Source organism: Lontra canadensis, unplaced genomic scaffold (genome assembly GCF_010015895.1).
Source record: "Lontra canadensis isolate GAN:19392208 unplaced genomic scaffold, GSC_riverotter_1.0 scaffold148, whole genome shotgun sequence".
Classification (NCBI taxonomy): domain Eukaryota; kingdom Metazoa; phylum Chordata; class Mammalia; order Carnivora; family Mustelidae; genus Lontra; species Lontra canadensis.
In genome coordinates this window covers 1,218,980-1,244,044 of record NW_022631142.1, presented here as the reverse complement: position 1 = coordinate 1,244,044, position 25,065 = coordinate 1,218,980, and the positions used below count along the sequence as shown (strand labels likewise).

General features: G+C 36.4%; 1 protein-coding gene and 1 pseudogene across 3 annotated transcripts in view; one reads left to right on the top strand and one right to left on the bottom strand.

Moving 5' to 3' along the window:
• Positions 1-25,065, bottom strand: part of ZFYVE9 (zinc finger FYVE-type containing 9) — a 199,929-nt gene that overhangs the window by 91,414 nt on the left and 83,450 nt on the right. The gene's annotated exons all lie outside the window — the stretch shown is intronic.
• Positions 14,548-15,446, top strand: LOC116859130 (annotated as a pseudogene).

The window sequence follows — 25,065 nt, the reverse complement described above, 5'->3', positions numbered from 1 at the left end:
ATGGAATAGACCCTTCCCTCACAATCCTCAGAAGGAACAAACCCTATTACCACCTCAGTCTCAGACTTCTAACCTCTGGCACTGTGACACAATAAATTTCCATTGGTTAAGCCACAGTTGGTGATACTTTAAAGATTTTATTTACTTATTTGAGAGAGTGAGAGAGTGAGTATGAGTTGGGGGAGGAGCAGAGGGACAGGGACAAGCAGACTCTGCTGGCCTGGAGACCAACCCAGGGGTCGATCTCACCAACCTGAGATCATGACCTGAGCGGAAATCAAGAGTTGGAGGCCCAACTGACCAAGCCACCCAGGTGCCCCTAGTGCTACTTTATTATGACAGTCCTGGTAAACTAATATAGTTAGGAACTTTCCGAAGTAAAGTAAAGGACTTGATTTTGGTTTAAAAAAAAAAAAAAATCCTCACATAAGAATGGAAGAAAAAAAAAAAGATATCCTTTTGTAAAAGCAAGCTAGGGGGGCAGCATTATGCAGCTGAACAGAAGGACCTAAGACTACCTATCCGTCCCAGTATATGATGAGCCTAACAGTAGTGTGGAGGAGGATCTTTTATGTCTCCAAGGAAATTAGAGCACCAAAGTTAGTTAGAAAAGTGGATGACTTACCAAGAAACTACCTACAATGGCAAGAAAATGGTAGTCAGGCAAAGGGATACACCCGAGCCAGAGAACTACATGGGATCAAACGTAACATACACCACAAGACCACCACAGGACAGTGTCTTTGACTGACACAGATGGTGTACCACAACATGAAATAGAAGACTGACCCAGAAATACTGGCTCTCATTCTCAAAAAGACAAAAACTATCATGTAATAGCTCCTCGGGTTGTAAGAATTAGTACAATGGAATAGATAGGCAGAATCTAAGATACTGGAACCAACTGAGAACAGGTTAATAATCTTGGATTTAAAATTACAGGACAATACTAAAGTTGCCTGACAAGGCCAAGATCAAGTTGTTTGCCATGAATTAGGTTAGTCAGTGTTCAACAAGGGCATTCTTGGCATTTGGGGCAGTCAATTCCTCACTGTTTAGCAGCCCAGGTCCCAGATAACTAAACACCAGTAGCAACCCCAGTCACTGTGACAAACAAAAACATCCCACCCCACATTGCAAACGTCATCTAAGTACCTTCCCCAGTTCTCTGAGCTAGGGAGTCAAAAAGTCAGTTCTAGAAATAGAGAATTACATATTTGCACATACAAACTTATTATACCACCAAAATATCATACCATATACTTTTATTATCAGAACTGACACAATCTACTACAATCTATTATATTTATTTAACTTATTCTCCATTTTCCCAAGCTAGGGTATAAACTTCATGAAGTAAAGAACTAAAGTATTTCAATACTGATATCACAGTGCCTGAAATAAAACAGGGACTTAACAAATGTTTACTGCTTCCTTGATTACTAAAGTTATTGCATACATGAATTTATGAGCAGAGAAACAAACATTAATGTGGACTTATCTGGGAAGGACTATATCACAGACACATTTGTCTTTGTAAAAAGACAAATTATGATGACTTATAATACATATTATATTCAATGTTCCAGCTAAGTACTGGTTAAAATGTTCCATTTGTGTGTTTTTGGTTTTTTTAACTGAGGTCAGTTCCTTTATTTTGTTGTTTACATATATTAAGGTTTATTCTTTGTAGAGTTTAATGTTTTTTTAATTGAGGTATAGCTGACACACATTATATTAGTTGCAGGTGTACAACATAATGATTCAGTATTTGCATATACTACAAAAAGATCACCAAAATAAAGTCTAGTTAATACATGCCATTATACACAGTTACAGAATTTTTCACTATGACAACTTTTAAGATTCACTCTCTTAGCAAACTTTAAATATGCAATGAAGTATTATTAACTACAGTTGCTATGCTGTGCATCACATCTCTATGACTTACTTGTTTTATAACTGGAAGTCGGTACCTTTTGACTCCCTTCACCCATTTTGCCATTCTACCTGACTCCTACCCTTATTACCTCCCTCCCTCTATGAGCCTAGGGCTTGGGAGGTTTTTGTTTTTGTTTTATTTTTAGATTCCACATATAAGAGAGATCATAAGGTATCTGTTTATTTCTGACCATTTGTGTGTTTACATGTAATTTTCTTTAATGTGGCATTTCTGGATTCATTCTCAACTTTATCATTCACTGGCCAAACGAGTTTTTGGGAATAATTTAAACTGCAACCCTCAGTTTTTCCTCATATGTAAAAATTAAATGTTAATATTCTCCTTCTATGGCTTTCATGAGGATTAAATGAGATAATACACAGAAAATGTAGTACACAGTAGGAACTGAGTGAATGATAACGCCTTTCTTATTTCCTTTTTCTTTCCTTTCAAAACTTCCCACTCATGGCTTTCCACATAACAAATCCTACTGCCAAATTGGTAAGTTTTTTTTTAAGATTTTATTTATTTATTTGACAGAGAGAGAGAGACCACAAGTAGGCAGAGAGGCAGGCAGAGAGAGAGGGGAGGGAAGCAGGCTCCCCGCTGAGCAGAGAGCCCGATGCGGGGCTTGATTCCAGGACCCTGAGACCATAACCTGATTCAAAGGCAGAGGCTTAATCCACTGAGTCACCTAGGTGCCCCAGATAAACAAGTTTTATACTCGAGTACCATGTGTGCCTATTTATGCCCCCTTACTGTGTGCATAACACTTAGTCCTTGAAAACTCTTGAAAATTCAAATCAGCAAATGTTCACTTATTTCTTCCCAATTTAGAATAAGAGTGGAAAAAGTGATATCCCAGGTCTTCAAAAAAGTATTGTAATTATGACAAAAAATAACTGCCTTGCAAGAACAAACACAGGAAAGTGCTTGTAAATGACCAATATCCAGCTATTCACAAAGACAAATGACAATAACAACTTGTAAAAATTCTTAAGTGCAGAAGAGTACTTTACCCTGGGTTATTAGCAAATACCAAAACCAATGTAGCAAGAGCTAAAGCAGTTCTGATTCCAACTCTGCCTCTATCCAAACACCTGTTCCAACTTGACTGTTATTAACTGAAAACAAAAATAATTATTAGTCATTTTAGGAGTATACCACAGGAAGGGCTCTAATTCGACCCTGCAATTTTATTTCTAATCCACGTTACACAGGAAGACAGATACAACAACAGAATTATAAGAAAACAAATTCGACATAAAACCTTAAACTTATTTGAAGTTACCAGACTGGTTTCCTCTAAGATGTTATAAATTAATTTTTATGTTCTGTTATTATTTTTTAAATAACCACATTGTGTTTTAAGTTTTATGTGTAGGTTAAAAAGTGCTAATTTGTAAAAGGCAAGCAATTAAAACATGTCCCTTTTTTTAAAGCCATATTCTGGCCATTCTGCATTTTTAAAACTTATTATTACAGAAATTTTCCATCATATAAAAATAGACATAACAGTATAAAAAACGCCTAAGTGCCCAGTGCCCAGATGAAACAATTATTAAAGCAAATCCTCACCTACTTCTCTCTCATTTAATCATTTTGGAACAAATCTCATATATCATCTTTAAATATTTCAATATATATCTCTGAAACACAGGGACTATTTTAATACAACACTATCATATCTTACAATTAAGATTTCTTAAAATTAACAAGTTCTTAATATCAAATATCTGAACAATGTTAACTTTTTATTTTTTTATTTATTATTATTTTTAATGTTAACATTTTTTAATGGGCTTTTTTTTTAATAAGACTTTTTAGAGCAGTTTTGGGTTTACAACAAAATGAAGCAGACATTAAACGGCATTCAATATACCCCTCCCCAACACATGCCCTAGTCTCTGCCATTACCAACATCACTCATTCTAAGTTTCCCAAGGTTGAAGCTTAGATAACTGACTTTAGATCAGTTATGCATTTTCTAATTTATGCATTTAATGCTGATTATTGTATTCTTTTAAATTTTATTTTATTTAACTTTTTAATATTATGCTTGAAGCAGAAATCAAAGAGGTCTATATACTATGATTAGTGAATGTCTCAAGTCTCTTATTATACAGGTTCTCCTTCAAAAATATTTTATTGAAAGAATTGAGTCATTTGTCCTGTACTTTCCCACAATATGGATTTCATTGATTGCCTTCTTGTAGTGATATTTTTTAATGAATTTCTAACTTCCTATTTCCTATAAATTGACTGCTAGATCTAGAAATTAATCAGATTCAAATATGCTTTTTCTGAGAAGACTATCTCATAGATAGTGAATTTTTTTTTTTTTAAGATTTTATTTACCTATTTGACAGAGAGAGAGACAGCAAGAGAGGGAACACAAACAGGAGGAGTGGGAGAGGGAGAATCAGGCTTCCTGCTGAGCAGGGAGCTCCACAAGAGGCTTGATCCCAGGACCCTGGGATCATGAGCTGAACCAAAGGCAGAGGACTAACCACTGAACCACCCAGACACCCCCATCCCAAATTATTATTATTTTTTAAAGATTTTATTTGTTTATTTGACAGACAAGTAGGCAGAGAGGCAGGCAGAGAGAGAGGAGGAAGCAGGCGCCCCGCCAAGCAGAAAGCCCAACTCGGGGCTCGATCCCAGGACCCCAGGATCATGACCCCAGCCGAAGGCAGAGGCTTTAACCAACTGAGCCACCCAGGCGCCCCCAAATTATTTTTAATCAAATCAATATTAAGAATCACTATTAAGAATTAAAAACAAAAAGAAAATGAAAACAATTACCCAGAATTCCACCAATTAAAACTACTTGTTTTGTATTTTACATGTTCATTTTATATATACATGATTTTATGACCAAGAGTAACTTTTATAATTATAAGCAAAGCATAACTATGAGTTTGCATTTTATTTTATCTATATATCATCATGGACATTTTTCATACTGCCTTATCATAATTATTTTTAGTGGTCAATCCAGATGTATATATCGTATTTATCATTATCCAATTTTGGACAGAAATTGTTTTAAATGTACTTGCTATTTAAAGTAACACTAGGGGCGTCTGGGTAGTTCAGTTGGTTAAATGTCCAAGAACTCAACTCAGTTTTTGATCTCAGAGTTGTGATTTCAAGCCCCATGCTGGGCTCCGTACAGTACACTATGGAGCCTACTTACAACCAAAAAAAGCCCTTTGAGCTTAATAAATAAATAAAGTAACACTACAATGAACATCTTTTTGCCTTACAGTTCTTGCTCTTTAGGAATTATTTTCCCCAAAAGGAATTATTAGCTCCAAGAATTGACACTTATAGCATTTTAAATGTATAAACATGGTGATTTCAACTTAACATCACCTGCATTGAGTATTATCAGGTTTTTATTGTTCCCTGTATAAATATGAAATTTTCATTTTTACCTCATAGTAACTAATAAATTTAAATATTTCTCTACTGTCTACTAACCCACTTAACCCTCTTTTGCCCATTTATATACTGAAAATGTGATGGTTTTAACAAAAGACACTTTTGTCATTTGACATTCTGTAACCAACTTCTAATTTGTTCTATCAAAGGAAGCCATTTAAGACTCAATATCCTACTCTGTGTTTTTCAAATAATTTTCTTCTGGCTTAAAAAAACATTGTGACGGGGCGCCTGGGTGGCTCAGTGGGTTAAGCCTCTGCCTTCGACTCAGGTCATGGTCTCAGGGTCCTGGGATCGAGCCCCGCATCGGGCTCTCTGCTCAGCAGGGAGCCTGCTTCCCTTCCTCTCTCTCTCTGCCTGCTTCTCTGCCTACTTGTGATCTCTGTCTGTCAAATAAAGAAATAAAATCTTAAAAAAAAAAAACAAAAAAAAACATTGTGACTGGGGTGTCTGGCTGGCTCGTGGTAGAGCATGCAACTCGTGGATCTTAGGGTCATGGACTCTGACCACCATGTTAAGTGTAGAGATCAGTTAAAAAAAAATTGACGCGACACCTGGGTGGCACAGTTGGCTAAGTGTCTAACTCCAGTTTCCACTCAGGTTTTGATCTCAGCATTGTGAGACTGAGATTATGCTGGGTTTGGTGCAGAGTCTCCTTAAGACTCTCTCTCCCTTTCCCCCTTCACCCCTCTCCTCTCCTCTCCACAATGATAACTTGTGTGTTCTTTCTCTCTAAAATAAATAAATAGATCTTCAGAAAAAAATTGTGACCAACCTAGATGAAATGGACAAATTCCTAAAAATACAAAACCTGCTATGTCTGAATCAGGGAGAAATAGAAAATCAAAATACATCTATAACTAGTAAGGAGACTAAATCAATAATCAAAAACCTCTCAACAACAACAAAAAAGCTCTAAATAAAATGGCCTCATTGGTAAATTTTATCAAACATTTAAAGAACACCAATCCTTCTCAAACTCTTCCCAAAAACTGAAAGGAAAAGAACCTTCCCTAACTTTCTGTGAAGACATTACCCTGACAAGAAAGCCAAACAAAGGCACTACAAGAAAACTATAAGCCAATATCCCTTCTGAACACTGATGCAAAAAATATCCTCAATAAAATACTTGTAAACCAAATTCAGCAGCACATTAAAAGGATTACGATCAAGTGGGATTTATTCCTTGAATATAAGGATGGTTCAGCATAGGAAAATCAATGTAAGACACAACATTAATAGAGTGGGGAAAAAAATCCAATGATCACTGATACAGAAAAAGCACTTAACAAAATTCAACACCTTTACATGATAAAAACACGCAACAAACTTAGAAAGAAATTACCTCAAAGGCCATATAAAAAATTCACAGCTAACATATTTAACAATGAAAGACCGAAAGCTCTTCCTCTAAGATAGGAATAAGACAAGGACGTACACTTTTATCACTTATATTCAAGCTTAGTATTTGAAGTTCAGCCAGAGCAATTAGGCAAAGAAAACAAACAGGCATTTAAATCAGAAATGAATAAGTAAAATTATCTCTGTTAACAGATGGCATAATCCTATATGTAAAAAATACTAAAGATAACCATACACAAAACTGTAAAAACTAATAAATTCAACAAGTTTGCAGGATATAAACACACAAAATCTACTGTTTGTTTGTTTTTTTTTAAGATTTATTTATTTACTTGAGAAAGAGAGAGCACATGGGGGTGGAAGCTGCAGGGGGGAGGGTATAGAATCTCAAGCAGATGCCCTGCTGAGTGCAGCCAGACTTGGGACTTGATCTCACCACCATGAGGTAACAACCCCATCCAAAACCAAGTCGAATGCTCAACTGACTGGGCCACCCAGGCACCCCCCAAAATCAGTTGTATTTCTGTACACTAATAATGAACAAGTCAAAAATGAAATTAGGAAAACGATTCCATTTATAATAGAATCAAGAATACTTAGGAATTAACCAAGGAGGTAAGGGACTTGTACACTGAAAATAACAAAAGATTGCTGAAAAAAATTAAAGATATAAATATGTAAAAAGACAATTCATGAATTGGAAGACATTACTGTTAAGATGTCTATACTAGGGCGCCTGGGTGGCTCAGTGGATTAAGCCTCTGCCTTCGGCTCAGGTCATGATCTCAGGGTCCTGGGATCGAGGCCCGCATCGGGCTCTCTGCTCAGCGGGGAGCCTGCTTTCTCCTCTCTCTCTCTATGCCTGCCTCTCTGCATACTTGTGATCTCTCTCTCTCTGTTTCAAATAAATAAATAAAAAATCTTTAAAAAAAAAAAAAAAAAGATGTCTATACTATCCAGGGTGCCTTTGTGGCTCATTTGGTTGAGCAACTAACTCTTGGTTTCAGTTCAGGTCATGATCTCCAAGTTGTGAGATCCAGCCTGGAGTTGGGTTTGCACTCAGCGTGGAGCCTGCTAGAGATTCTCTCCCTCTCCTTCTCCTGTCCCTCTGCTCCTCCCCATACTTGCTTGTGTACTCACTCTCTCTCAAAATATATAAAGAAATAAAATCTTTTAAAAAAGATATCTATACTATACAAAGTTATCCAAACAGATTCAATGTTATCTCCATCTAAACCCCATGATGATCTTCACAGAAATAGAAAAATTCATCCGTACATTAATATGGAATATCAAGGGATCCCAAGTGGCTAAAATAATCTTGACAAAGAACAAAGTTGGAAGATTCCCACTTTATGGATTAAAAATATACTACAAAGCTACAGTAATCAAAACAGTATATTAGTATAAACACGGACATCAAGAGCCATGGAATAAAAGTGAGCCTAGAAATACACTCTCACATATATGAAGTCAAATGATTTTGACATGGGTGTAAGACAGTTCAATGGATAAAGAAGAGCGTTTTGAATAAATGGTGCTGGGCAAACTAGATACCCATATTCAAAAGAATGAAATTAGACTCAACATACAAAAATTAACTCACAGTGGATTAAAAAACTAAATATAAGTGCTAAAACTATAAAACTCTTAGAAGAAAATATAGGGGAATAGCTTCATGACTTTTGGTTTAGCAACGATTTCTTGGATATGATACAAAAAGCATAGGCAACAAAAGAAGAAAATAGGCCGAACATCCAAATTTAAAACTTTGTTGCATCAAGAGGCACTATCAACAGAGTAAGAAAGGTAACTTATGAAATGAAAGAAAATATTTGCAAGTCAGATAGCTGACAGAGAATTGATATCCAGAATCTATAGGGAACTCTATAAGTCAACAAAAAACACTTTATAAAGAAACTACAGGCAGTTTTCCATAAAGACATAATTAAAATAAAAGTTACCATTGAATGATAATCCACTACATATAGTGCTAAGTAACATATTTATTACTTCTAATACTCATAATTCATTCAGATCTTTATTATATAATTGTTCAAGCTAAGTATTATCACCTTTATCTTACAGATGATCAAAATGTCTTGCCTGAGATCATAAAGAAGCTAGCAAATGACTATAAAGTTATCCTGAATCTAGGTTTTAAGAAATAGTGGTCTCTTTTTTTTTTTTTAAGATTTTATTTATTTATTTGACAGACAGAGATCACAAGTAGGCAGAGAGAGAGGAAGGGAAGCAGGATCACCACTGAGCAGAGAGCCCGATTTGGGGCTCGATCCCAGGATCCCAGGATCATGACCTGAGCCGAAGGCAGAGGCTTTAATCTACTGAGCCACCCAGGTGCCCCAAATATTGGTCTGTTTTGCTCTTTACAGTGCTCTAAATACATTTCAACAAACTTTCAGTGTGAAAAATTACTACTTCTCTGCTTCCCAAGGGGCACAAACAGTGGTCATGTTTTAATACCAGAGAATAAAACAAACCTTGAGAAAATTGATCCCTGAAGTTATAAATAAACATTATCTTAATGTGCTAATTTTTACTCAGTCTTATGAAGATTATTCTGTATTCAGTATCCAATTCTCAACTGTTAAAACTGTTAACTCAAGTTACTAAAAAGTAAACTGAGAATAATTTAATGTGTAACTTTTTTTTAAATAAGAAATTGCCATGTAGGCGCGCCTGGGTGGCTCAGTGGGTTAAGCCTCTGCCTTCATGATCTCACGGTCCTGGGATCGAGCCCTGCATCGGTCTCCCTGCTCGGTGAGGAGCCTGCTTCCCACTCTCTCTCTGCCTGCCTCTCTGCCTACCTGCGATCTCTGACTGTAAAGTAAATAAATAAAATCTTAAAAAAAAAAAAAAAGAAAGAAAAGAAACAGCCATCTAATAAAATAAGTACCAGATATTTTTCAACTTTCTTTTTTAAATATATTTCCTTTGAAAATATGGTACAAATACAGGCATTCCTCAAGAAATGCTAAGAAAACCACATAAAAATCAACATAAAACCTACAGAGTTGTTTCCTTTTTATCCTGTCAACTAATTTAAAGAAAAAGAACATGAGTTATATAAAAAAACACTGACAGTTCCACTATCTCAGTTTCTTCAACTGAAAGAAGGAATAATAAACCCTTCATGTGGACTTAAGAGGTAGATAATAACTTACAGAGTATGTACCAAAGCTTTAGCTACCTTCTGTTTCCTTCTTAGCTGGCTGCTTAGGAGCTCTGTAGTCCTAAGTCCAAGTGTTGCTACAGTGGCTCTTTTACTAAGTTAAGGACCTCATTTTTATCACTCCCCGTTTGTTTGTTTGTTTTTCCCTGAAACCACTGCATACTGCTTTGTAGTGTAGGCTCTACATGTCAAAGAGCCTAAGTTTGAATCCTAACTCCACTTATTGGCTGTGTGATTCTGAACAAGTTACTTAATTTCTGTAGGCCTATTTCATCCTTTGTAAAATGTAGACTATAACCCTAGCTACTTCACAGGGTGTTATGTATATTAAATAGGATAATATAAATAGCATTTAGAAAGTGCCTGGCTCACAATCAACACTCAATAAATATTAGGCATCTCATTCTCACCACTACTACCACTGCCATCATCGTCTATCTGCTTCCCACACTAAGCATGTGCAGCTTTGTAATTGTTTTATTACTTATTTCATATATTTAAGTTTTGTCATCTATGGAAGCATGAGCAGTCTGGTTTTTTTTTTAAGACTTTTTTTTATTTATTTGACAGAGAGATCACAAGTAGGTGGAGAGGCAGGCAGAGAGAGAGGAGGAAGCAGTCTCCCTGCTGAGCAGAGAGTCCGATGCAGGGCTTGATCCCAAGACCCTGAGATCACGACCTGAGCCGAAGGCAGAGGCTTTAACCCACTGAGCCACCCAGACGCCCAAGCAGTCTGTTTTAATAGGGTAGCCATTCTCCTTTTTTCTTTCATCACTTTGGCTGAAACAGAACACTAAACAGTAAGTAAATCCTTGCTGAATGAATCAATGAAATAAATGGAAATGGATAGAGAGATGGCACATAGATTGGCCCTATAGAACTTTTCTTACTTCTCCAATAATTGCTTTTATCACAAAGATAACATAACAAGCTCACAATGACTCCAAAGACAAATACCTTATCCCATGAAGTCAGGACTGCACTAGTATAAAATGACTGAAAATTTGATACCCAGTCTCACAGGGCTATCAAAATTTCAATCTAACTAGGTTTTACTTCCCTACTCAAAGGTAACTATCTCGCCCCTCTGAAAACTTCATCCCCTACTTTAACTCTCTCAGTGTTTATATTTTCTATATGAAGTGAGCCAAAGAGATGTAAATGTCTTCATGCTCTCACCAATAAATCCATAATCCTACCTTTATCAGTCCCCACCTTCTCTTCCTTTCCCTTAGGCCAAATCCTCAACATGTGTGTAGATCCCATCCCTTTGGCCTCCTCAAGGATTTTGCTCTTCCTGTGATCAATTTCCCTTTTTTCCTAAAACAACCTGTCTAAAGGATCATTCATTACACTACATAAATATAATAGTATCCCCCATTCTTTAAAAAATTCATCGATAGGGATGCCTTGGGTGGCTCAGTTAGTTAAGCATCTGCCTTTGGCTCAGGTCATAATCCCTTGCTCAGAAGGGAACTGCTTCTTCCTCTGCCTGCTTCTCCCTCTGCTTGTGCTCCCACGCTCTGACAAATAAATAAAATCTTAAAAATTCATCTATAACCATTTTCATCTAGTAAGTGCTCCAATTTTTTCTATTTTCCCTTACAGCAGAACTTCTTGAAAAAAAAAAAAAAAAAAAACCATCTCTACCTCCTCACTTCATACTCCATTTTCAGCTCATACCCCATTTTCAACCCGTTCTGGCTTCTGTATCCATAGCTGCTATACCAAATCTGGTCCTTCTTCCTGTCCATATGTTCTTGACTTCTTTGGTCAAGGACTTTATATTAGGTGATAACTCCTTTCCTTTGACAAACTACCTTCTTCTTTTGACTTCCAGACACCACATTTTCTTGGTTTTCTGCCTAACTCTCTGGCCGTGCCTCCTCGGTCACTTGGAACAGGTCCTCCTCCACTTGACTTCAGTGGCTCAGCCTTGGGCCCCTTCTCTTCACTCTGTAAATTCTTCCCTAGGTAAGCTCATCCCTTCCCATGGCTTCGCATTCCTCACATGACCTGCAGAATACTACATGGTCTATTCCCTGGCTTCCTCTCTAAGTTCTTTTTATGTGGCTCTTGCTTTACTATACCATACTGGATTCCTTTAAGTTTCTTGTATAAGTGCCTTCTTAGCTCAGTCCAGCTGTTCTCTCTTCCTGAAGTATTTTCTCTTTGAATGGCTGACTCCTAAACTATCATGTGCCATCTAAAATGTCATTTCTCAGAGGCCTTCCCAGATCTGCCTCACCCCTCCATCTTTTATATTATCCTCCCTTATTAATTTCCTTCATAACCCTCATCACAATTGGCAATTATACATTTGTTTGCTTTTGGTCATTCCCACTAATCTTTACATAAGGGTTCACAATGCCATCCGTGTAAACTCAACACCCAGCACAGTAACAGATAAATAACAAGCATTCGATGTGTACGTAAATTAATGATTGGCATTCACTTATTCATTCACTAACAAACATTTATTGAGCAATCTGTAGGTGACAGGTACTGTGCTAGATGCTGGGGACAAAAGATAAATCAGAATCACTCTCAAGATCCTTACATTCCACTGAGAAGGACAGAGATAATACTGTGTGATAAGTGCTATGACATGGGTGAAGCCAACTTCTTTAAGAATGTGAATGGACAATATTTCCCTAACTTCTTTAGAAACCAAGGTTATTCCTGTTTTACCATGTTAGAATGGTTCAGCTCACAATGCCAATTATAAGACAGGTTTTTAGGCAGAGTAAAGGAAAACTGAATTACTGAGGAATATTCTATTTAAAGCATCCATTTCTTACTCTCTTATCTACTGTTTCCCATCAATAAGTAAGTAAATATGAAATCAGGGAAAAAAACTCATTTTGGTTTGAAACCATCCTTAAATAAGAGAAACATACAACTAATTTAAAATATTTTCCAAAGATCTTACATCCATTATATTCTGAATTTGACACCATCATCTGAAGACTCAAGGTGTTACATGGAAAGATGTACTGCTGCATTAAGGGACAATATTCACTCACTTGTTTGTTTATCCAACAAAAATTCTGTAAGCACCCATTATGTGCCAGGACTGAGGATACAGGAGCAATCAAGGCAGAAAATATCCTTACCTTCACTGAGTTTTTAGACTCAAATTGGAGAGACAAACCAAAAATAATAAAATACAGAAATAAGATCATAATTATAAAGTTAATAAATCATTTCTAACACTTATAATCAAGAAACAACCAAGAAATTCTACAGAAATGTATTATTTTTTAAAATGTTTAGTTAAGGGGCAGCCTGGCTAGTTAACTGGTAGAGTACACACTCTTGATCTTGGGGTTATGAGTTCAAGCCCCATGTTGGGCACACAGATTACTTTAAAAAAAAAAAAAAAAGAAGAAAGAAAGAAAGAAAAGAAAAAGGAAAAAATTAAAATGTTTTTCTTAATATTAAGAAATTAATATTAATATTAAGAAATTAATATTAATTAATATTATTATTAATTATTATAATTAATGTATTTAATAATTAATTATAATGATTAATATAATTAATCATTATAATTATTAATATTAAGAAAATACAGAGATACTTCTAAAATAATTAAAAGTGAACACATCTAAGAATGAAAGGAACATGGACTAGAAGAAAATATTTGTACAACATATCTGATTTAAAGAAAAATCTTGTAATTTATGAAATATAAAAATATGAAATATAAAAAGAGCTTTTAAAACTCAATAATAAGAAAACATCCCAATTAAAACTGGACAAAAGATCTGAACAGACACCTCAACAAATAAAAACAGACAGCAAATAAGCATATAAAAGGATGTTCACCATATGTCATTAGGGAATTGCAAATTAAAACAAAAATGAGAAACTACCACACACCTATATGAATAGTTAAAATCCAAAACTGACAACACCAAATGCAGGTGAAGATGTGGGGCAAGAACTCTCATTTACTGCTGATGGGAATACAAAAAGGTACAGCCACTTTGGAATACACTATGGCAGTTTCTCACAAAGAGAAACATAAGCTTACCATATGATCCAGCAATCATGTTCCTAGGTTTTTATACAAATGAGGTGAAAACTTATGTCCACGCAAAAACCTGCACATGAATGTTTACAACCGCTTTACTTACAATTGCCAAAAATGGGAAGCAACGAAGATGTCATTCAATAGCTGAATGAATAAACAAGCTGTGGTATATCCATACAATAACATATTCATAAATACAAAGAAATGAACTATCAAGTCACAAAAGACATGGAGGTTCCTTGACACTGGTTTTGGCAATGATGTTTTTACTTCTTTGACACCAAAACCAAAGAGAATAAATGCAAAGATAAACAACTAGGACTACGTCACCTAAAAAGCTTCTGCACAGTAGTGGAAACCATCAACAAAATGAAAAGGCAACCTATGAATGAGAGAAAACACTTGCAAATCATATATCTGCTAAGGGTTAATATTTAAAATACATAAAGAACTCATACAACTTAACAGAAAAATCTGATTAAAGAAGGGGGCAGAAGATCTGGAACAGACATGTCCAAGAAGTACATGAAAAGCTGCTCAACATCACTAATCATCAGGGAAATGCAAATCAAACCCACAGTGAGACATCATGGCACACCTGTTAGAATGGCTATCAAAAAGAAAAGAGATAACAACTGTTGGTAGTGATATGGAGAAAAGAAAACCCTTGTGCAATATTGGTGGGAATGTAAATTGAAGCATCTACTATAAAAAACAGTATGAAGATTCTTATAAAAATCAAAAATAGAACTACCATATGACCTAGCAATTCTGTTTCTGGGTATTCATCCAAAAAAGAAAAGAAAAGAAAAGAAAACACTAATTCAAAAACATTATCTGTATCCCCAAGTTCATTGCAGCATTATTTACAATAGCCAAGATACAGAAACAACCTGTATGTCCCTTAATGGGTTAAGTGAAGAAAATACAGTATACACTGTACATACATATACACAATGGTATTTTATTCACCCATAAAAAAGGGGGAAATCTTCTTTTCCATCTGGGCTGCTGACATGCTTCCAGCCTGAGGAAGACCCGGAAACTTCGGGCCCACGTGAGCCATGGCCACAGTGGCATCCACAAGCACCGGAAGCACCCAGGAGGCCAGAGTAATGCTGGTGGCATGTATCACCATAGGCTCTTAGGATTATACTTCGACAAATATCACCCAGGTTACTTTGGAAAAGTCGGTATGAGACATTATCACTTAAAGAGAAACCAGAGCTTCTGCCCAACTGTCAACCTTGATAAACTGTGGACCTTGGTCAGTGAGCAGACACAGGTAAATGCAGCCAAAAACAAGACTGGAGTTGCTCCTATCATTGATGTGATGCGATCGGGATACTACAAAAAGTTTTGTGAAAGGGAAAACTCCCAAAACAGCCTGTCAGGCCAAATTCTTCAGTAGAAGAGCAGAGAAGATAAGGGTGTCAGCTGCCTGTATTCTAGCAGCTTGAAGCCACATATGGGGAGGTTCATTAAATGTTAACAAGTGCTTTTTTTAAAAAAAGGGGGAGTGGGGGATCCTGTTATTTACAACAGTAGGATGGACCTTGAGGGCATTATGCTAAGTAAATGTTAGAGAAAGACAAATATTGTATGAACTCACTTATATGTAGAAACTATAAAAAAAATAAATAAATAAAGCTCACAGAGAAAACAGGTTAGTGGATGCCAGAGGTGGGAATTGAGGGCTGGGAAAATTGGGTAAAGTTATCTTATAACTCCCGTTATAAAATAAGTCCTGGAGATGTAGTGTATATCATTGTGACCATAGTTAATAGTACTATATTGCATATTTGAAAGTTGCTGAGAGAGTAAATCTTTCAATAAAAATTTTCTTTTTTTTTTTTAAAGATTTTATTTATTTATTTACAGACAGAGATCACAAATAGGCAGAGAGACAGGCAGAGAGAGAGAAAAGCAGAGAGCCCGATGCGGGGCCTGATCCCAGGACCCTGAGATCATGACCTGAGCCGAAGGCAGAGGCTTAACCCACTGAGCCACCCAGGCGCCCCTAATAAAAATTATTTTCAAGTGATCTCGACACCCAATGTGGGCTTGACATTAATGACTCCAAGATCAAGAGTTGCATACTCCACCCACTGAGCCAACCAGGTACCCCTCAGAAAGTAAATCTTAAAAGTTCTCCTCACAAAAAAAGTTTTGTAACTATGTGTGGTAACATATATTAACTAGATTTATTATTTATTATTATTTATTTATAATTATAAATATAAATATAAATTATAAATTATAATGTTTATTATTATTTATTATAACTAGACCATTTCACAATATATGCAAATATCAAATCATTATCTTATACACCTGAAACTAATATAATGTATGTCAATTATAACTCATTTTTTTTTTAAAGACATGGAGGAACCTTAAATGCATATTACTAAGTGAAAGAAGCCAGTGTGAAAAGGTTACATAACTGTAGGGAAAGTAAAAACATCAGTGACTTCAGCAGTTAAGTGGGAGGAAGGAAGGCACAAGGCGGGGCACAAAGGATTTTTAGGTTAGTATAATTATTCTATAGGATACCATAATAGGATATATAATATGCATTTATCAAAACCCACAGAACGTTTTAACACAAAGAGTGAATCTAAAGTAAACTACAGTATGTATTTATTTTATAGGACTTCAGTTAATAACAATATATTGTATTGGTTCATCAATTTTTAAAAATGTAGCACATTATTGGCAAGATGCTAATCATGGGGTCAAGTGGAGGGGTATGGGAACTCTATACCTGCTGTCCAGTTTTTCTGATCTAAAAAATAGACTGTTTTTTTTTAAATGGGTATATTCAGAGGTAGACATGAGGTTGTCATCATAAACATTATTTTTTCAAAGATTTATTTATTTATTTATTTGACAGAGAGAGAGACAGTGAGAGAGAGAGCACAAGCAGGGGGAGTGGCAGGCAGGCAGGCAAAGGGAGGAGAAGCAGGCTCCCCGCTGAGCAAGGACCCCCCCCCCCCCAATGGGGAGCTCAATCCCAGGACCCTGGGATCATTACCTGAGCTGAAGGCAGCTGCTTAACCAACTGAGCCACCCAGGCGCCCCATAAATATTACTTTAAAGTAATATTAAAATACATTGTATTTTAACTAACCAGAATTGAAATTTTTTTAAAAGTGTGCCATGAGGGGCACCTGGGTGGTATAGTCAGTTGGGTGTCTGACTCCTATTTTGGCCCCAGGTCATGATCTTGGGGGGGTCATGAAATCGAGCCCTGGGTGGCTCCACATTCAGCAGGGAGCCTGCCTGGGACTCTCTTGCTCTCCCTCTGCCCTTTCCCTCTCCCTCTAAAATAAATAAATAACTCTTTTTAAAAAGGCGCCATGAACTGAGGAGTATGATTCTCGATGCCTGAGTTCCAAAATAGGTAAAATAAAATGAAGTCAATCCAATATGAAATAAAAGGAAACAAGAACAGAAGAATAGTATTCCAGTACTTCTGCCTTGTAGAGATGAGGAAGGTCGTGGCACATTCTAGAGCTCTCAGGATCAAAATATTTATAATACCTGAATGAAGTCAATATTGACAAATACCCTTGGAATCCTGCTAAAACATTACATTATGATATAAATCACATTTGGTATCAGGCAAGTTTGTCATAACTAATGCAACAGGCATTAGTTATTCAATTAAAAACGTCTTAACCGAAGGCAGTTTTGTCATCTGTGACTCAATTCCATGGCATTATACAGAGAGACACTATTATAATGAGGGTCTTACATGCTTTAAATGATCAACATATACTTTAACACTGGCAGGTAACAAGGTGACAAGGGAAAGACTCTCTTACCTGGCTGCCTTTTTTATTTTACTTATTTATTTACTTATTTTTAAAGATTTTATTTATTTGACAGAGAGAGAGACACAGCAAGAGAGGGAACACAAGCAGGTGGCGTGGGAGAGGGAGAAGCAGGCTTCCCACTGAGCAGGGAGCCCAATGCAGCTCCATCCCAGAACCCTGAGATCATGACCTGAGCCAAAGGCAGATGCTTAGCGACTGACCTACCCAGGCACCCTGGCTGCCTTTTTTAAATATACGGCATTCATTTACAAATTATGACATTTATCTAACCTCTATTTAGAGTAAACGAAGTTGAAAATAATCTTCAATTCAGTCAATAATCTTTGACCAAAGTCAAAGCATAAAATAACACAGACTGACAGCACAGACAGACATGATTTTGCATATCTTGTCATCTTAGGTTATAGTACTGAAAATAATTTTCCTATGGTTAAAAAATAAGCACCATCAAATTTTTTCATACTCCAATTTTTTTCATACTTCAAATAATATTATTTTATCCCAGATAACATTGAAAACATTACAACTCTCCCCTAATATTTTAGGTGAGCATAATGCTATATTCTGTAATATTATTGAATAAAAATATTGTTAGCTTCTAAAAAAATTATTTTAAAAAATGTGTTTTAATCTTGGTTTTAAATTTGAAGTTCTTTTAAATATATTTTAATTTTTAAGGTATATTTTCACTTAATTAAACTAAAAATTGGGTATAACAACATAAATAACAAAATATATAATTTTTTTTTTTTTTTAAGATTTACCTATCTGAGAGAGACTGAGAATATATGAGTAAGGGGAGGGCCAGAACGAGAGAATCAGTTCAGGCAGGCACCCCACTGAGCACATAGCCAGCCCCACGAGGGCTCCATCCCATGACCCATGAGATCAACACCTGAGACAAAACCAAGAGCGGGACGGTTAACCGACTGAGCCACACGGGTGCCCCGATAGTTCTGTTACGCACTTTTATATATAAAATTACTCCTGACATTACTAATGTCAAAATACAAGCAGAGTTAGGGGGCACCTGGGTGGCTCAGACGTTAAGCATCTGCCTTCGGCTCAAGTCATTATCCCAGGGGACTGGGATGGAGCTCAAATCAGGCTCCCTGCTGAGCCCTTCTCTCGATGTGTCTTTAAAAAAGAAAAGCAGGGCGCCTGGGTGGCTCAGATGGTTAAGCGTCTGCCTTCAGCTCTTGTCATGATCCCAGGGTCCTGGAATTGAGTTCTGCATCGGGCTCCCTGCTCCAAGGGGAGCCTGTTTCTCCCTCTACCACTTCCCCTGCTTGTGCTGTTTCACTCTCTCTCTCTCAAATAGATAAGTAAAATCTTTAAAAAAATAAAATTAAATAAAGAAAGAAAGAAAAGCAGAGTTAGATACTGACTGTATTTTTCATTTTATACATAAACGTTATATAAATTATATAAATTTATAAAATATTTATATAGTCTATAAATACAAAATGATATCAAATTAACATTTTATAATTACATTTATAAATGCTCACTATGTTAAATATCTATAATCCCAAGTGTCTGATAAGGGGAAACTTGTCAGAACTATATTAAAAATTAATCTGGATCATTTTTCAATATGTCATTTTTTTTAAGATTTTATTTATTTGACAGAGATCACAAGTAGGCAGAGAGGCAGGCAGAGAGATTGAGGAAGCAGGCTCCCTGCCAAGCAGAGAGCCTGATGAGGGGCTCGATCCCAGGACCCTGGGATCATGACCTGAGCCAAAGGTAGAGGCTTTAACCCACTGAGCCACCCAGGTGCCTCTCAATATGTCATTTTGACATTAGGCATGTCATCAAGCTATTTTTTTAATAAACTTTAAGTGAAGAAGATCGTGTGTGCCTATAGGGATATTGAAGAAATTAATACTGGAAATGAATCAAAAAGGAAACAGTAACTGCAAAATAAAACCTTCAGTATAGCACACTTGACACCTTGATAAATAGCATTTCAGTTTAACTGAGATGACTTCCAGAAAACACACTTATAGCACAGCACACTTCAAAATGTTTAATGGTGCACTCTTCCCACAAAGTGACCTTAGCTAATCAGTACATTTAGTAATAATTTTATAGAGATAAATCATTGCCAGCACAAATCATTCTATTTCCTTTTCTATTTTTTTAAAAAACAGTTTATATAAGCTCTTTCAGAGAGCTGCAAGGAAACAGAAATAGTTTATGCAATCCCTTCCTTTTACAGAAGAGGAAACAGAAGCCTAGAGCTCTTTCATACCCATTCCAGTGTTCTTTTCTACATTACCTCTCTTGCAGTTCTCTTCTCTGTTCTATTTATTCAAATTACTAATGCAGTAAAAAACAAAACAAAACAAAACCAAAAACACATCTACTTTGAGTTATACTTTAAAAATCAATTACAATGGAAAAAATAATTGTGAATAAACTGGAGTGACAGATATTACCATCACTAAGTCTCTCCTTCTTCAATGACTTGGTGCCCATTTTATTCCTTTTCTACTTTGTAAGTCAAGACTTGATATATGAAATAAAACCTAGGGGTGCCTGGGTGGCTCCGTGGGGTAAGCCTCTGCCTTCGGCTCAGGTCATAGTCCCATAGATCCTGGGATGGATCAGCTGTCTGCTCAGCGGGGAGCCAGCTTCTTCCTCTCTCTCTGCCTGCCTCTCTGCCTACTTGTGATCTCTCTCTGTCAAATAAATTAAAAAAAAAAAAAAGAATAACATTTTTTGACACTTCCACTTTATGCTAGGCTTGTCTAATATTACAGTTCTCTGAAATATAGTTACAGATGAGAAAAATGTACTTCAGTCCTCAGAGTTTGAAAATGAGAGTGCATGGATTTTTTTTAAAAAGGTTTTATTTATTTATTTGAGAGAGGGAGTGTGAGAAGGGGAAGGAGCAGATAGTCATGCAGACTCCCGACTGGCTCAGCAGGAGCCCACGGTGGAGTTATCCCAGGACCCTGAGCCACAAGCAGACACTTAACCAGCTGAGCCACTTAGGTCTCCCAAGAGTGTGTGGATTTTAAGACAAATCTGTCTGACTCCAAAGCCTTATGCTCTTTTTACTACATTGGACATAGCAACAAGATTCATCTATGCTTAAATTGCTTACTAGAAATACGAGTCTTTGTCTTTGGGTGAACATTAGTTTTGGGCAGCAGTAAAGGATTAGGAATTTGAGTATTTGAATTTGAAAGGAAGATAAAAATTTTGATTGCAACTCTCAGGTGAAATTACCAAAGTAGCAGGATGTTAGGTTTTGGTTTTTGTTTTTTTTAAGATTTTATTTATTTATTTGACAGAGAGAGAGGGAGAGATCACAAGCAGGCAGAGAGGCAGGCAGAGAGAGGGGGGGAAGCAGGCTCCCCGCTGAGCAGAGAGCCCGATGCAGGGCTTGATCTCAGAACCTCGAGATCATGACCTGAGCTAAAGGCAGAGGCTTAACCCACTGAGCCACCCAGGCGCCCTCAAAAATGTTATTCTATTTTCATCTTTCACACCATCTCAAATACAAAATATCCAGGTAATAAGACTGCTTGCTCAGTGCAAAATCTGCTTCTCTCTCTCCCTCTACCCCTCCCTTCCTCACCCCGCCCCCCGCCATGTGTGTGCTCTCTCTCTCAAATAAATAAAATCTTAGAAAGAAAAAAAGAAAATAACCAAATAGAAGATACATGACATTTTTTCTTTTAGAAATTTTTCACTTTCAAAACTCCGCTTTCCTTAACTCTTAAACTCAATGCTTTCTTAGTCCTCTGAAGTCGAATGATCAAATAAAAAGAGGTCAAAATGGAGCTTAAGAGAGAATGAAAAACCATGATCTGAACTTGGTGATTTCCATAGGAAATTAATATGGATATATAGAAATGGTGATCATTTGAACTTAAGAGGGCACCTTTTGGGGAAAGACCTCTGTACTCTTTCTACTCTATAATTTATTGCCTATTATACAGGAGAAGTAGGGATTATGTTGTTATATGGAGCAATTATCTAAATTAATAACGTATGAAATCATAAAATAAAGCACATTTGCTGAGCATTTTAGAGTATGACATACTTTTGCAATTAATAATGAAGATAGGAATGGAATCCAGATATCTCGATCTCCATTTTAGTAATAGAGATAAACTGCAACATTTTAATACTTTCATAAATTCTAGTGTAATTATTTTATATTCTACTTAATTACATTTTACCAAGATGAATGTTACAACAATTCTACTGCTTATCGGGAACTGAATATAAGCTTTAAACTATGCTAGATAATTTCCCACAATTTTCTGTTAACTCCTTCTATATTCAAGTATTTTCATCTTGACCCACTCTTCTGTAAGATGAATTTCCCTTTCCCCACTAATTTTCCACCTGTATTCTGATGTGATCTCATTTTTCTCATATACTTTAGACTCTGTCCCATAAATTATATCCACTTTTTTATATCTCCCTCTCCAAAGAGTCATTTTGTTTTTTGTTCATTCCAAATAGTCATTTTGTAACATGACTGATTCCTTCTGCCATTCTTAGAAAAATTAAGCTCTCATTCTCAATGATCTATTTTGTTTATACTGCTATTATAAATGAGGAGACGTGCTAGAAGCAGTATGACTGAAAGAAAGAATGCTAGCTTGGGGCCGCTGGGTGGCTCAGGCAGTTGAGTGTTTCACTTTTGGTTTTGGCTCAGGTCATGATTTCATGAGTCATGGGATCCAGTCCCATGTGGGGCTCTGCACTCAGTGAGGTGTCTGCTTAAGTTTCTCTCCCTCTGTCCCACCCCCTACTCAGGCTATCACTGTCTCTTTCTTGCAGATAAATAAATCAATCTTTAAAAAAAAAAAAGAAAAGGAGTACTAGCTTTAAAGCTGTCTCTAGCACTTTCAAGCTGTGAGATCCTACACATATTCCTTGACCACTCAGAGTCTCTGATTCTTGACCTATCATATAGGAAAAAGTTAACAACCCATTCTACAAGAGTGTAATGAGAATAAATATAAAATATATATAACTAGCTCTTAATATGTCTTCTACTTTGCTATGGGATGGTCTGATTGTCTGGTCAGATCAGAGGTTCACAATTTTTTTAGGATTTTTTTTTAACTCCAGGAAATCCAGATTTTCTCCCAAATTACTGAAACCAGTGCCCTTAATTACAAACTCCATGAGGTCATATATCACAATTTTTGTATCTCTAAATCTCTATACTTAGCCCAGAACCCTTCATATATTAGATGCTTAATATATGCTTGTTAAAGAGTATTAAGCTTTTTTTTTTATTAAGTAGAGAAATTACTGGATATGCAAACTAAATTTCTTTTTTTAAACAGTAAACATTACTTTGCAAAATCCCATTGCTTGGGGTATTTTTCTAGCTACATTCCCAGTATAATCTCATTACTAGATAGAAAAAATATATCTATGTTTTAAAGCTCTTTTCTTCTGAGAAGCTCAAGGATTTTTTACACAGACCTTATCTCATCAATCCTTAGAACATCCCTGAGGTAACTGGAGATGAAAAGGAAAAAAAATAGAATATGAATCCATAATCCACATGAATCCATAAATTCATAAATTCCACTCAGAAAAACTCCCATCTAATTTTTCAGTTCATGTGCATTTTGCCACTATTTCTCTTCTAAAACCACCTAAGTTACCTATTTACTCATTACATCTGGATATGCTGATGTGGGGCAAAAGCGTTACTATTTGCTCAAGAGAGCAAAGTTTTCAGAAAGTATTATACAGAGTAAGTAACACAAAGAACAACATAAAAATGACAACTCTAGGGGTGCCTGGGTGGCTCAGTAGGTTAAGCCTCTGCCTTCGGTTCAGATCATGATCCCAGGGTCCTGGGATCGAGCTCGGCATCGGGCTCTCTGCTCAGCAGGGAGCCTGCTTCCTCCTCTCTCTCTGCCTGCCTCTCTGCCTACTTGTGATTTCTGTCTGTCAAATAAATAAATAAAATCTTAAAAAAAAAAAAAGACAACTCTAATTGCTTAACAGAAAACACTACTGAGACTACTGACTACAGGTTTACTTTAGACTACTAGCTATTTAGGAATTAGACACATTATTTTCTTCAAATTTTAATAATCAGAGACCAGCAGCCCAATCATAGCTTTCACTTTCTTCTGCTCCCCATCACTTGGTTCTTTTGTACCCTTATAGTAGCCCTTACTGACTACCCACCCAGGAACCATTCTCCTCCTTTTCCAGATTAACAGAATCCCACTTCTGTTCCGGCAACATTGGGCTCAGCCCCAGGGGATGGTCATGACTGATCTTCTCAGCCAATCCTAGCAATCCTATTCCCCTTTCTAAATGATTGGTGTAAAATTGGACCTGTGATCTACAACTGGCCAAAAATCGAAAGAAGTTGCTAGGGATTCTTTCCTCCCTGATGAGAGGGCAGCAAGAACAGGCTACTTAATATATACACTGTGCAAAGCTGGAAAAAAATTCATCTTTTGCCCCCAACCAATTTCCCTGTACTTGAGAAGTTGCCAGCTTGAATTCGATGCACAGAGCTGTACCACTGTCTTGCAACCACAAGTGGAAGACCAAGAAAACTTCAGTGATTCTGACTGCACCCAGACATAAGTGAGTCTCTTTCAGGTTTCCTGTTATATGAAATGTTATTTTTGTCTACGTCACTAAGGATCAGACACTCTATGCCTTAAAGCTGAAAGCATCCTAATTAACACAAGTAGGCCAATAAATCAGAAAAGAAGGGAAGGACACATTTAATTACTGAGCACTTACTATTACATCTGTAATCTCATTTATGAAAATTACTAATCTTTCTATTTTGTTTTTTATAAAAACAAAAGCTTAATAAAGTTATATAGTTAATAGTAAGAATGTTAAAATTGAAATCCATACCCAAAACCAAACTTTGCATTCTTTTTAAATATATAAAATTCCCTTCCTCCTTGTTTACAGCTCTTTGTTAAAAAGATAAACCAGTAAGTGGATATGTTACTAGCAAGCAAAACTCAGGAAGAGCTAAGGAATATCCATTATTCTTGTAACCTTGTCATAGGATCTATAGCCCTCAACTCTACTTTGTATCAAAGTTACATGGAGAGAGGTGCATGGCTGAGTGGCTCAGTCTGTTAAGTTTCTGACTCTTGGTTTTGGCTCAGGTTGTGATCTCAGGGTCATGAAATCGAGCCCTGGGGCCAGCTCCATCCACACTGAACACGGAGTCTGCTTGTGACTCCCTCTCCCCCTCACTCCC